The sequence below is a fragment of the Calidris pugnax genome, unplaced genomic scaffold (assembly GCF_001431845.1).
Source record: "Calidris pugnax isolate Ruff unplaced genomic scaffold, ASM143184v1 scaffold219, whole genome shotgun sequence".
NCBI lineage: Eukaryota > Metazoa > Chordata > Aves > Charadriiformes > Scolopacidae > Calidris > Calidris pugnax.
In genome coordinates, this window is record NW_015094507.1 from 17,782,791 (window position 1) to 17,798,075 (window position 15,285).

The 15,285-nt window shown below is 45.2% G+C and overlaps 1 long non-coding RNA gene across 3 annotated transcripts in view; it reads right to left on the bottom strand.

Moving 5' to 3' along the window:
- The window catches only part of LOC106901704, a 44,216-nt gene that overhangs the window by 22,252 nt on the left and 6,679 nt on the right, over positions 1-15,285 (bottom strand). The window contains exon 3 of one of the 3 annotated variants that reach the window (XR_001414371.1): positions 8,813-9,365. The exons of 1 other annotated variant lie outside the window; for it this stretch is intronic. This is a non-coding gene — a long non-coding RNA (uncharacterized LOC106901704). Of the gene's footprint in view, positions 1-8,812; positions 10,005-15,285 lie in introns of those variants that run through there. One more of the 3 variants, XR_001414369.1, reaches the window with a different exon arrangement.

The window sequence follows — 15,285 nt, forward strand, 5'->3', positions numbered from 1 at the left end:
TGACCTGTTTGCACAAGGTTGAGGGAACAGAGAAGATGAACACCAAGGCAAGCCAGGCCACGACTGGCTGCTGGACACTGCATCGGAGCAAGAATCACCAAAAACGGGAGTGTTTCCAGAAAGGGCACCAGCCGTATCATTCATTCCTGACACAGTTATGCAGCTGCTACTTAAGCCAGTCCTTGTCATGCCACAGTTCCCTGATAGTATCAGGAACAACACCGACATTTGTCAAAACAGGATGACATCTAAAGATAGCATTGAACCTAAGGGAAAGGAATTTAAAAGAAAACAAATTACCATGGTTACAGTGTAGGGTGAGAAAAGTGTTCCCAGTGTGTGGAAACCTGACTTGGGCGACCTTTGCTGAGAGGGGGACTCCTGAGACAGCACTAAAGCTGCACAGAACCCACAAGAGGAAAACAAGGGAGTCTGAGAAGAAGATATTTTAATGTTCAAGGTTGCACAGTGCAGCTGCTGCGAGTCAGACACCCCTGCGGAGCCCAAGGGCTCGGCCCAGGGGGCTCGGTGATTTGTAGCTCCAGCAGCTGGAGCCCACACACTGCTGTAGCACTGGCAGCCAAGGTGGACATGCCAAAACCTCCACCACACGGCCAAGCACCTCAACCAACCCATCCAAACAGCCCGGCCAAGCCACAGCTCAGAGTCGTGATCCAGCAACGCGCTGAAGCCAGTGTTAGGGTGCCTAGTGCCAAGCCAAATGCCACACGGAGCAAAGCCTTGATAAATTACTTCTGACTACTCTTGTAGCTTGTTTAAAATCGTGGGTGGCTTAACCTCGTGCGAACATGTGGGGTGCTTGATGAGGCACCACTGGTTCGTGTTGCTCTGCCTGTCTGCTGCATCGCATCCTCCCATGAGCAGCGTAAAGGCAGCATAAATCACAGAATCATAGAATGGTTTGGGTTGAAAAGGACCTTAAAGATCATGGAGTTCCAAGCCCCTGCCCTGGGCAGGGACACCTCCCACCAGACCAGGTTGCTCAAAGCCCCATCCAACCTGGCCTTGAACCCCTCCAGGGATGGGGCAGTCACAGCTTCTCTGGGCAACCTGTTCCAGTGTCTCACCACCCTCACAGCAAAGAATCTTTTCCTAATATCTAATCTAAATCTCCCCTCTTTCAGTTTAAAACCATTACCCCTTCTCCTATCTCTACACTCCCTCACAGAGTTCCTCCCCATCTCTCCTGTAGCCCCCTTTAGGTACTGGAGGGCTGCTATAAGGTCTCCCCTAAGACCTTCCTGCCCTCATAGCAGAGGTGCTCCAGCACCTCTGAGCACCGTGGTGACCCTCTGGTGGACCCATTCCAATAAAGCCAGCAGCTAATCTGATAGCAATGTGGTCGTGTGCCTGCTCTCACCCAACACCTGCGGAATATCAGCACGGGTTCATAAAAGCACTCAGTGCTTCCTTTCACAGTTGCTGTTTCCTCCAGCTGCCCCCATTGCCACAGTGTTCTGCTTCGTGCCTTCCCTGGCCTTTCAGTGATCTGAGGCCTGACCTGGAGGACGGTTCCCGCTGTATCCCTCAGCCTGAGAAGAGATGCTGCATCTCGCTACAACCCTTTGGCCACCACAGCTACCACTAGGCAAACAGTATGGCTTCTGGCACAGATACGAGCTGGCTGCGCTATCAGAGTGGTAAAAATGCAACAGAAACATTTGTCTAACCAGGCAAAACCAAAAAAAGTTCTTGGTCTTCTCTTCCTTGCCTCTAGCATGACTCTATTTCAAACCTCACAAGCGCTCAGGTACCTAGATATCCATCTTTCACCACCATGTGAAACGCTGAGACCCAAAACAGAAGGATGTTGATATGAGAACTACTGATACTCTAAGTTCCTGAAACTCTTCTGAACAACATGGCCAAGAAAGCCCTGCTTTGGTGATTTCAAAAAGAAAGTCCACGCTAACCCTCTAGCTCCTGAATTTTTTGTTATTTTTTGAGTGGTGTGGCCTTCTCTGCCAAGGCACCTTGTGGCAAGCTATGGTTGGATGGAGTTTCTGACAGTGCTTGTCTCCAGGGGGGACAAATTTGCATAAAAGCATCACTTCCATGCTGAGCTCAAAATAGCGTCACATAACCAGAGTGTGATGAACTGATGAAAGTTTGTTCTGATGATGTAATCCCAACCCTGTTAGGTAACACTGAAGGGTGGCATTGCCATGGACACACAGATTTTGCAATCCTCCCTTTTCTAGCTTACTCACGCACTTTAAGTTAAATGCAGCTGAATTAGTCCTTCTATTTTCAGTAAAGCGCGTCTTTGTGTTTCTGACTGGTCTCTATCCTCTTCCTACTAACCAACAGTATATTCTTAAAGTTATATTTTTACTGTACACAGGTAACAGATGCAAACAACAGGCTCAACGTACAGACGCAGTGACAAAATTACTGTACAGAATAGATGATTTACAATTGCACCTTGTGGGATTCTATATGGTGTGAAGGAAGATAGTAAAGGTGCTTTAGCCCTCTAAAAAGTACCTCTGTTAACACCAGCCACTGCTGGGACTGCTCTGGTGTCCCACATCCTTTTTCCCAAATGCTAAATCAGCAATTTCAGCTATGTAGACATTAACCAATTTAAAACAAAACAAACAAAAAAATCAACAGTTCAAAGCATCTGACTAAAATTCCCTTCAGCTTTCACTTCCCACTCTTCTGACATCATCCTTTCAGTATCTCTGCAGCCATCACAGAGTCCGGCCAGAGAGGAAGACTGAGCAAATGCAGAAGCAGACAATGAACTTTCCCAGAATTTCTTCATCTGGTGCAAATAAGTCAGCCTGTGAAATGCAACAGAAAAGGACAAACTCTTTGCCATGTTTTTAATTTGCTACACACCTTCAAGACATGAGTTCAATCTACAAATGGCTATACTCTACAGCAGAACCAAATGCATGACTGAGGTTACAAACAGATTTTATTGTTTACACGTGGCCACCGTGTAACATAAAGCACCCGACCATTTATTTCCCTAAACCAGTTTATATCAACACATCAGAAGGCACTGGGTATTTTGCTGCAGTTGGTTTTCATTGTGTTTTTTTTTTTTTTCTCAGAACTATGTTGCAATATAGTTTTTAGCAAGGAAATTTATCAAAAGTATTTACAGTTGGTTGAAAGTTCAAAGGGGCAAGATAGGAATTCAGATTAACTGGAAATCTAAACAAATGTAAAGGAAAATAAGGATCAGATTCCAAAAACCTTCAAGTCTACATAGCAAGCCTAACAAATGTTCTTGATTTGTGTTGGTTGTTAAAGAAGTGTAAATTCCATGATAAATTGATGTAGCTCCTGGGATGAATAAAATCAATAATGTAATAACATTGAGTTAATACGATGCTGACGTTGATTGAGAATGAGTGCATAGAATTTGAGGTCTCCTTCCACGCACAAGGAGATATTAGTAAATCAGAGCCAGATTGCCAATTAAACCTTGTTATTTCAGGGCAGATGAATAAAATAATGTGTGATGAAGAGAGCAGGCTGAGAGTAAAGCTATTCAGGTGGAAACTGAGTGTTCAGGGAGTCTATGATTCCGGAAGGGGAGCATGTGAAGAAGCCAATATTGCCCTCAGAAGGCTTGCAGAACTTGATTGTTTGTGATGTCTCTTCCCATAGTTATTTCTTTACAGGCAAAGCCAGTGGGGATAGTTTCAAAGCAAAAGACCTTTACTCCAAGGAATGGGCCTCCAGTTCACAAACCAGTCTTTGCAATTTGTCTTCAATTTAGCTGTATATTATTGCATTCCCTTAGCACATGGTGAAACTGGTTGATGAATGGGCCTGCTCCAGCTCCCAGCAGACCTGTTCCCTGGGCATGTTCAGTGTCCTTGCTGCTTATATTTTACTCCTGTCAAGAGTGGAGAGTCAACCTTGAGTGAGCTCTAATCCTTTCTGGATACCCTGCTGAGAGCAACCTGGGGCTAACGGGAGGAATTCTTGGCTGTATTGTATTGTAAGTTGGTAAGTATTGGTTGTAAGTATTCTAACTTACACTTCAAATCCCTAATAAGGTTTAGAGAACTAAGAATTATGAGAAAATGAACAGAAACCCTGAAGTAAAATGAGTGTGTGCAACTGAATGAGCCAACAAAACCTAGTTTCTTATGTCTTTCCCTCTGTCCCTCTTTCCCCTTCCCCACTGGGATCCTCTGATTGCTAAGACTTCTTTCTCAGCAGAGGTGATATTTGAATTATTCGCTCTCCCAATTTTTGGGAAATTTAATGTAACTTTGGTATCGCTGAGGCTTCCACACTTAGCTGGAGTTGGGCATCAGGCTAGAAGCCGCTGGGAGGGATGAAGAGGTTCAGGCACATACACGGGGCACAAACTGTAAGCTAGGTTAAAAAAAAATGAAGTGGACTTGTTTTGAAGCGGGGCAGGGAGAATGTCTATGGAAGCTCATGGTGCTGTCGGGTCTTGGCAATTACCTTTTGGACCAGATGTGGGGAGACTGCAGGAGCAGCAAGATGACTGGAATGATTTGCCCGCAGGTATGCAGAAGGCCACCACAGAGCCAGCCCTTGGGTTTCTCACTTCCAGCCCTCCACCTTGAGAAAACACAAGCAAAAGCCTCTCTTTTGCTACGGTTTTGAGACTTACGCATCAGCTGGATGACTCCTCTGATAAAATATTTAGACATCTGCTCAGACAGATCACAACCTCACTGTCTAACGAAAATCTCTCCCGGGCAAAGACCCCATCGCCGCCGCGATGAGTGATTCCCTCGTGCCTGGGGTTTGTGGTGGCCTCAGACTCTCCGTGATGGCTGTGCTGGGATCCACGCTGCACGCACCACTGGTGATGAATAATTACTTGACCAGTTACCAAATCCTTCAGGCTGACTCCTATTGCTTGTACACCCTCCCCAGATATACTGGAGCAGAGGATTTCACAGGATGACCACCCGACCTTGCTTCCACTTGATCCCCTGCAAGATGGGTCACCTGCTGCAGCAGAAAGGGGACATGAACCCTACATGCTCCTCAGGGATTCCTGTCAGGTCCTGGTGTCTTCTAATTGCAATTCACTACCGTGTATAACTGTAGAGGCTGATAAGTAATGAGGGAAGATGTCAGACAGGAATGCCCTTGAAATAAGCTATTCTAACGATATCATGTCGGGATCAGGAGGATCACATTATCTTCAAGTTTGTGTGAATGAGCTGGGGCTATTTGGCAGTTCTGTAACTCATTCAGCTTTTTTTCCTCCTGAGTAAAACACCAAACTCATTCATTACAGTTGGCTTCAGGGCTCTTGGGAGCCACCCTGAAAGCGCTCAATCTTCAGCATGGACAGCTAATCTGGACAAATAATTTCAAACAGTTTAACAAACAGTTTGACCCCCTAGGTAAAATAACCAAAGGTTAAAGGGACATCTTGGTGTGTATCTGGAGAGAATATAAATTGAGCTGTTTATTCCTTCTCTCCGGAGCCTGTGAAAGGTTCAAATTCAGTTTATAAGCTTATCACCAAAATTCATTTTATAGAGTACCTTAAACATAAACTCCCACTCAGTCCGATCAAAGCTTTTCCAGCATGAAGCAGCTGAGCTACAATCAGTTCCCTTGTTCAGTCAGCCAAGTCAATGTTCTTAATCAGTATAAAAACATTAGAAGTCAAATGGTGGTTTTTAATAAAATGGGTTTGATCAGCTTCCAAGGAAGTGGCAGAGGTCTAGGGAGAGAAACATTCCTGGCTGCTCCTAGAAAATGCATGTGAGCCCTGTAAAGCACCAGGCTCCGAGAGGACCCTGTGGGTCACTAATGACTGACATCATTATCCTGGGATGAAGGTGCACCCCCTCGCCCTTCACTCTAATCCACCTCCAGCCTGAACTCTTTGAGTCCCTACTCCTGAAAACTCATTTATCTCAGCTCCTTCCACTGGATAATGATCAAACCCCTGGGCTTTGCCAGAGATCAAAGTATGATTGCTCCAGTTGTCTCAAAATCTATTGCTTCTTTAGATGCTGTTGTTGTTTATTCAGACAAAGTGACTTTATGCTGCAAGGAGAGTCCACAGCAGCTGTGGATGAGAGACAGGACGATGTTTAGGAAGTGATATCCATCTGTCTTTTTGGGCACTCACTCAGTTGCTTAAGAGAGAGTGGATGCACGCCCAAGAGCAATGCACAGACCTGGCTGTCCTCAACAGCTGCTTGTTGGTAGCACTCCTACAGCTCTTTTCCGAGCACAGACCCATAGATAACAACCTCTACTCAGTGGCCATGCCGCATACACCCAGACGTGCCCCACAGATCAGTACAGCTGGCTGAAAGCTGATGTCCTCTTCTGAACTTGAACATACAGTCGATACTTCCAGTGGGAGAGAAAGAGCTCCCTGAAGCCCACACCCCTATAAAGCACAAGCGGGGAGAAGAGTCTGGTGCAGGTCATTGATCACCCTGAGCACACCAGGAAATTAGCTGTATTGCCCAAGACTTCAGTGTGATTTGTGCTTGTCACAGAGCTGGACCTCCCCACATCATAAAATGGAAGAATCAGGACAACACTCTCTTGATGGGCTCCCAACTTTCCTCATTTTTCTGTGCTACAAATTATCTTATTCCAAGTCTTCAAGCACCAACTGCCAGAAACCATTTTATCACTCAAAGAATAGCTCGGGTATGTGCCTCTACATGGCTGAAATAGAGATGATCAAGAAACATTCATGGCACAGAGAGAAAGAAACAATGGGGAAAATAAGGTTGTTGGGAAATAAAATTGTTCTTTTGGATTAGCTCTGGACTGAAAATATTTAGGGCCAGAAAGTTAATGTGAATTAAATTCTGATCCATGCAATTAAGTTACAGTAAGAAGGCAGCAGGGCCATTTTAGGTTCATGTGCTGGGAAAAAGAACTAAATAATGAAGACGCGCTTCTGCATTCATGACATTCTCTCCTCCCTCTAAAAGGCTGTTATGAGAAGTGGGCAATAAGATCAATGTAACTGAGATTGTCTGAGGAAGATTGGTTACTGACAACACTTATTCACACATGCAAGTCATCAACAAACATTTCAACTAGGAAAACTAACCAAATTTGGCAGGAATTTTGAGCCCTTGGAAGTACGCTTGAAATGAAGCGTCACTTGCAGTCGTCAGCTTTGCTGGACACATCACTATCCCAATGAGTTTAACCACTGAAACCATAATCTCTCTTCAGGATAATTTGGGCAGATTCTTCTCTCCCCAAGTAGCCATTAGGAGGCAGAAGGGATGTGTCCACACACCGGTGGGTGCAGGGAGCTGACTGATAGGAAGAAAACCAACCAAGAGGTTGGAGTGGGGAAGAAGGAGGCATTTAACAGGAATTCATTTCCATTTATTTATATTTTGATGGCTTATGCATCTGCAAACTTCAAATAAAAGACAGGAAAAGTACCTGACCCATCCTGGTTTGTTATACTTGACTCCCACAAAGCCTGGACAACTGAGCCCTACTCCATTCACAAAATCAGAGCAGGAAGAAGAAAGCAGCTGAAGTTGTCACAGATTCCACAGTTTTGAAAACAGGAGCAGTTCCTTGGGTTCCTAACGATGGGACTTGTGATGAAATTTTTACACCCACTTGTTAAAATCTTTATCTGATGCCCTAGCAATATCCCGTGAGTAAACCCTAGCTTCAGGAACTACACAGATGCATTTTCATCCTGATGTCACTATCACTTTCATAAATAGAGCACAGTCCTGTGGTTTTTTTCCAAATCTCCAGGAGACCGGATGGAGTTGAGGAGATGCCCATGGAAGCACACAAATCTCAAGAACCTCTCCCCAGGCTGCTGGTTACCTGCTGACAATCCATCCTCTCCCCAACCACGCCACACAATGTCTGTAAATCTACAGAAGTCTACACATCATGTTTAAGTGCTGCAGCCACTGCTTTCTTATACAAAGTATTACAGAATCTTCTAGGTTGGAAGGGACCTTAAAGATCATCTTGTCCAACCCTATTCAATCCAAAGGAAAAGGTAAGTGAATTACTAAAGAAACTGAAATGAAGCACTGTTATCTCTCATTTTTGCCTTCTTAAGTGCCCATCAAGCTTATCAGCTTTGCCTTGTTAAGTACCATCAAGCTTATCATCCTCCTCGTGCATCCTCCTCTCTTATCACCACAAGGTGACAGGCAACTCAGATTTTCCCTCTGGAAGCCTGATCACCTTGCCCATATCACTGATGTCACAGCCCTGACCAGGTGTGACCATCCACCTTGGCACCCACCCAGCCCATTTCCACCTTGGTGCTTCTGCCCAGCTTCTTCCTGTTGACTGTGTTTGTGCTCAATTATAACTGCCAAGCTACTCAGTCACTGACAGATACAGGACAGGAGTTGAGTCAGGAGATTTCAAGGAACAGTACATCTTTCTTGAGCTGCTGAATTGTCTCTCTCTGAAATGTTTGTGAGTTAGGGATGTAAAGAAGCCATTTGTTATGGCATTCACCGAGCAAGATGCATCCTGATGCTGGGTAACGAGATCTCCTCATTCAAATTCCTAAAAATGAAAAATAAATGCCTTGTTCTTCCAGTTCTTTGTAATGTAATCTGTTATGTATCTGTGCAGGGAAAATATCGTTCACCTGCGTTTTTCACCTGTAGCATACAGAAAATTATTATACAGAGTAGTTGTTGCATTGGCATTGAAGGAGGCAGCTGACAACCTGGTTCAGTTGTTGTAAAGCCTGCCAACAAGACTTCGAGATGATAATTTCTGATGCACTGTTAACTCTTAGTCACGATATTTATTGCAATCTGTGTGAGATAATGACAGGTTTGATCCTGCACCTTTGAGAACAGTACAGGGTTTGTCATATATTTCAGGAGAAACAGGATGGGGGGTGTATCATTCTTTCCTCATTTTTGTTTCAGCTAAGTGAGATGAAACATGTAAGACGTTAACTGGAACAGTTCAGCATAAAGCCTTCATCCCTCCCATCTTCTGCTGGTCACTAGTTGTTGATGTTGTTAATTGGTGACCTAGATATCAATAGGATGGTGAGAAATGTCCATGATGAGTGATTTTATCTTTGTTTTACTACAGCATTTCTTGCATCTCTTCTCCAGTGTTCACTATTGTCTGAAGGCAGGATACCAGATTTAATCAGTTTGGCCTAGCACAGCAACCTCTGGTTTCCTACAAAGAAGAAGGGTGCATTCTTCTTCTTCTGCCTACCAGACTGGATATGGTGTCTGCATGAATACTCACCAGACTGCTCCCTCCTTGCAGCCTCCATAAAAAGCAAGTCCATGCTTCCCATGCTTGCAGCGAGGTGCCACGGTCTGTCTTCTGCTCCCCTCACCCCAGGCTTCCTCCAGAGCCCACCAGGCAGTCTTCTGCTGGCAAAAGAGAGTGGATCCAGGAAGGCAGAGTGGTGGAAAGGCAAAAAGAGGACAAGGAGGCGTAGGGGCTGTCTCACCCACCACAGGCACGGCTGCAGGATTTTTGTGTGGTGTCCCTCCCATCCTGCATGAAGAATGAGTTGCCTGATGCATCACAGCCAAAGAAACTTTGGGTGTCTGTGTTTAAAAGCGAAGAAAGAGCAACAGTGCCACTTCTGAGAGGAATCTGAACCCAGCAGCATTCATGCAAGCCCCAATAATTATGCAAGGAGTACAGGTCAAAAGACCCTCGATAAAAAAAAAAAGAAAAAGGAGGCATGGTCTCCAGATATAAGGCTGAGATCCTCGGAAGAGGATCAGGTTGTGTTTATGTAGCTCTCTAAGTAGTGTGAAACGTGATTCAGATGTTTTTATGAAGCAGATCCTTATAACTACAAACTGGATAAAGCTGCCAGATTTCTGTGCGGTTCCGTTGTGCGTTAGGGAATTGTCACACCCCTGGTGCTGTGCTGGAGAGGAAGAAGGTGACTTCCCTCCCAGGGGAAGCCTCGTTCGTCATGCGACAGCACCCATATTTTCCCAACTGAAGGCCGCATCAGCCACTTTGCCAGGGATGGGAGAGCCACACCTCATCTGTGGAAAATAGAGGAGATTGCAACAAACATCTCTTAAAAAAAACCGTGCAGCTCATAATGGCTGCAGGCCACAGCAGGCCATTTTCTATCCTTCAATTAGTGATCTTCCAAATGACTCACCGGTGAGCATTTCATCAAGGGACCTGCAATCTGCAAGGGCCATATCTAAGTATTCATTGACAGGACTGGTAGCACCACTTTTTTGAAGATTGCCCAACTTCTCTTTATAATGTCCCATTTTCAGTTTGCTTACAGCTCTGCCAACCCTTTATCAGTTCCAGTTCACATGTTTCAAGCTTAGTGCCTGCCTACAGCTCACTGCCTGTTTGTTGGGTTTGAGGGCTTGGTTTGGTTGAGTTTGGGGCAGATATCTTACTTTTTGTTAGCCAGTTCAGGTGTTTCCATTAGAGATTTGTCACAAAAGAAAAAAGAAAACAGTGGAGAAAAAAAAAAAAAAGAAAAAGAAAGGAAAGAAAAGAGGTAGCTTTCTTCCTAAAATGACTCCCTTGGCAGAAAACTGAAATTTGTCAGGCTGATGGTCCTCAGGTCATGAATCTGCCATGAAAGTCCATGCCAAATGGACTCCTGCTGGTAATCAGATTGCAAACAAGCAACTTGTCATGTTTCAGCCCACACAGTAGGTGAAGCTGCTCCTTCCTTACAGCTCCCAGACGCACTGACAGTGTGGAAGCACCGTCACCTGCCTACAACTCAGGAAACAGGCTGCCTAAAAAGAGTCTGATGAGAGAAGGCTGAGGAAACTGAGCTGAGCTCTGGAGCAGAAGAGAAGGGCTCAATCGCTCGGGGTTTCATGCAGAGACAGAGCAGGCTGAGGATCAACAGGACCGGTCAGTCTCAGCCCCTCTAAATTGATCCCTGTAGCCACATGGCACCTACTGCCCATTTGTGCAGCGCTATGACAACATCATCATGAACAGGGTTTGACCATCTCAGGAAGGGAGCACTAAACTGAACAGGATGCAGGTGTCACATGTGGAGAATCAAACTTCCAGGCCAAGAACCTACCATCGAGGTGCAGTTCGTGGTCACTGAGTGATCCACTCATTCCCTGTGAGGGTGAAATCCACCTGGAGCAAAACCAAGAGAACGACCTGTGAGCCTGTTGTTGCTTATCCACCTCTGTCATCAGTTTTCTCTTAGTCCAGAGAAATTACTCCAGACAATTTGGACAAAATACTTTAGGAAAGGCTCTAACTAAATTTTTGGAGGTTAATACATTCCTTATGTTTCAGGTAGATACATGAGAATGATTGGCATGTGCCTGTTTCTCTGACTTGGGAGACTGTTAAGCCAGAAAGCCACCATCAATCAATCAATTAGCATTGATTATTTAGAGGAGAGATGAAGGTCAGTAAAGATACTGTAATCCTGTTTTCTGAACAATGAATCTGAGCATGTGTAAGCTTCAAGCCGTTCCTGAGCCATGGGCCCTGCAATATGAAGCATCTGGAGCCGGGTCAGAGACTATGTGTGGTGGGAACAGCATCCTAGGGGAAGAGGAACTGTATCTTGGAGGAGGAAGAAAGACCTTCTGCAGTGAGAGCAGGCACCTATGTGAGGATAACAGTAACAGAAGAGCACGGATGATAGAAGAGATGAAAGAAGTTAGAGGCCTAAAGCTGGAAAAGGGGAGGGAGTAAAGCAAGGGAGAGATACTTGGAAGCGGTGGACTTTGTGTGGAGGAACCAGTCACAGCTTGTCCACCTTCCACTTTCCCCCTTTAAGAACCAAAACAGGACTAGAGAAACTAGGTCTAGCTCTTCCCTACCTCCCGGGCCAGTCCCACCTGTGTCATGGCATATCAGAGGGCCCTTGCCACAGCCAGGTTGCAATGGGGAAAAAACAGATACCAGTTCCCAAGTCCCCTGATGGGGTCCAGGCTGGTTCCCACAGCTGCATAAAGGTGTGATAGGATGTAGCCTGGACAGGTATTTGCAGCACCAGAGGGCACCAGACAGCAAGGAGCAGGTGTTAACTGGGTGCTTGGGGCTATAGAGCTAAGGGGAGCTAAGGAACAGGGGGCTGAGCTGGAAAAGTAGACAGGAAGGGCTGTATGGCATGAGGGTCGGGATGGTTATGTCAAGAAACATATCTATTTTCTTCACTTGCTCTTTGCAAGTGAAATCTCAAGATACACGCCTTCTGGGATTCCTCTCTTTGCCCTGTCAAATGAAGAAAATGAGGCTACAATGTAAATTTAACCTACCTTCTCTACTGCTTCTACCTCCTCTGAACTGGGCTTGCCCATACCACACATACCCCAAGCGTGACTTTGCAGAAAGTGCAAAACACTTTGAAGAAAAGGGAACCACCACCAGAACTACTTCACTTCTCAAGTGTGGTGAAACCCGTGCTGTTGGTCTGTATGGTCAGCGCTCATTTACAGCCCTAGAAGCCACGAGACAGCGAGTAAAACTTTCAGCCCTCGAGCTGTCTCTTGCAGCCCCCTCAGCCTAATGCCAAAGATATCATTTGTACTCTCTGGGTGTCTGTCACTGAAGCCGTTGGTCTCAGTTGTATTCCTGCCCTCTGCCAACAATCCCGGTGGCAAGACAGCCCAGAGGCACTCCCCGTGACACAAATCTCTGCTCTGATATGATCATTTGAACACTGCAAAAATCAGGCTCCCTTTTTCCCTCTGTGTCCTTGTGCTCTGAAATTAGATTTCCTTAGATGTAGGGCAATTAATATGAGTCCTCTCCTCAAAAAAAAAGGCACATCAGTCAGGCTACAGACCTAACTCTTCAGCTGCAGAACAGAGAGAAGTATTACATCTTTCCTACACAGCCTGTTCAAAACCTAGTCTCGGGGCTCTAATGGATTGTTGAAGAGAAGCAGCTGTGGCCAAAGCAGACTCCCAGCCTGGGAAACACTTGGGGGAAGAGAAAATACCCTACCTGGCATGATGATTTATGGATGTGTTCAGAGCAAGCCTCTCAACTGTTCCCCAGTTACACAGCCATCTTCCTCTTTCTCCCCTACAAACTAGATCCTCATAATTCCCTATTTAGCTTCTTTCCCACTAAACTTTTTAGTCAGGTTGCTTCACTTTTAACCTCGGGTTTTGTTACAGTGACTGCTCAGAGCAACAGAGGCTTCCTTTGCAGAGGTCATCGCAGGGGCTTTCAGCTCCATTAGCTGCTTTAGCTCTGACAGCCCCTCATTTAAACTCACTTTTCTTACTGCTCTGCTTGAGTTTCACAGCAAGCTGGGCCACCAAGAGTGAAAGGATGAGTTCTACCAATCACACTGGAGATTAGAAACACCTCGTTTTGCAATGAAGACTTAAGAAAAATATGAGGCTGAGGCTGAATAGGAATAAGGATTCTGAAAACCTTGATGTGTCATCTTAATCATCTTTCTATTCATGAACGTACTTGAGACCTCTTACAAGGTTATGATAAGGAGTCGCTCACCAGTGTTACAAGAAGACAAAGCATTCTGGTTTTTTTCCGAGCAGCAAGTTACAACACGCAAGCGAACGCTGTGTGCGGAACGCTCTTCAACTCCATGTTCCCATCCAGAACTGTATTTACCCTTGATAAATGATGAACTATGTCCTACAGCTGTGCTACATATTTCAGACTAACAAGGGCAGGAGTAAGGTCATACTGATTCTAGAGCCCTGTCTATCGAGACAAAGGCACTCACGCTGTGTCACATGCTCTGTATTTCACACAGCCTGGCCTTAGACTATTTCCCAAATCCCTTGTTTTCCTGGGGACATGGCAACAGTTTATGTACACTGCTCTGAAGTTAAAGGCCTGGCCACCTTATGTGCATTTCCCTTCCTCTACCAAACATTATCTTGTTCCTTTAAACCCTGCTTAACCTTACTTTGGTTCCTGTTTCTCTGCAAGGCCCAAACACCACCAAGAGAAGTGAAAGCAGCTATGTCTGTTTCTTTCCACTCCTCTGAGCAGTGCCCGAAAGTGAGTGAGGGCCTGAGACAGGTCCAAGAGGCTGAGTGAAGTTCCAGTTGCAATTCAAAACAAAAGGCAGCCTTGAAGTAACCTCTGGCGGAAAATTTCTAGCCCTCCTCTAGAAACGAGAGTTTGCTCAGGAGCCAGCAACGCATGGTCAGGCTGCACAGGTGCCAAACACTAAGGTTGAGATTAATTTCACTGAACATTAGCTGTCTAAAAAATACAGATGGTCCTCTAGGCCTCCTCAGCACACAATGCAGCCAGACAGAAAAAGAAGGGTTCATCACATCCACTTCATACCTATTTTGGGCTGGAACAAATAGTTCCTGGAAGGTACCTCTTTGTCTCCAGAGGGAGGAAAGACTGGTGTGGGCTACATGCTGAGCTATCAGATGGCTGGAGTTAGTTGAGAAGCATCAAAACCATCTTGATCAACTATGTTTATCTGGGTCTTTTGCCAGTCTGTGCCTTTGTATCTAGGCTCTCCCAAAGCTGTTACTTCCAAGGCATCTCCAGAGGGCTGTTAGGTGCCTCCAGTGACCCCATGACCATGTTGCTTTCTGGCTGGTTTTGTTCTCAGGAAGTTACTTCCCTTCAAGTAGGAACACGACCTTAGAAGTCCAAAGTTGATGGGCTATATGGAGGAAAAAAAGGGGAGGTTACATCTCCCCCAGTCTTAATGGTGTCTGAAAAATGCCCAAAAGCTGCCCTTAAATGAGTAGCTCTGTGAGCAGCGTAACTGGTGACTCCTGATTTCCTATGGCTTTTTGTTTACAGTTAAATTCTCCGATGCTTAGTAACATAAAAATGCCAATTACAGCTTCTACTGCACTTGGAGAGGTCATAATGATCCACTCCCACGTATAGTGCCTGTTGTCCACCATGAGTTCTGTCTGGGCCTTTCCGCCGGTGAAGGCACATACAGGATATGTCTCTTCTAGAGAACCAATTACTTTCCTGATTGGAATTGGCCTACGAGTTCAAAGACCTGGGTGGGATGGCAGAAATACACAGCAAAACCAGCAAGCCTCTTAAAAACACAAAAAGAATCCATTTATGCTGTAAAGAAATAAACTCAGAATGGAAATACTTTTTCCTCTGCACAACTTTCACTGAAAATTTTTCTTTTCCACTGCCTTTTTTCCCCTGTTACATCACACCTTTGAAGGCAGAGGCCTGGCAGATGGTAAGAAGAGAGCAGCTGGTTTTATTATTTAGATATAGAGCACCTTAAAGTATGCTAGTAACTGCTGAGTTGGGTGGAGAAGGCTTCCTCATGGAAAATTTTGTCTCCCTTTCCAAAAAAAAAAAAAAAAAAAAAAACTGGAAAAG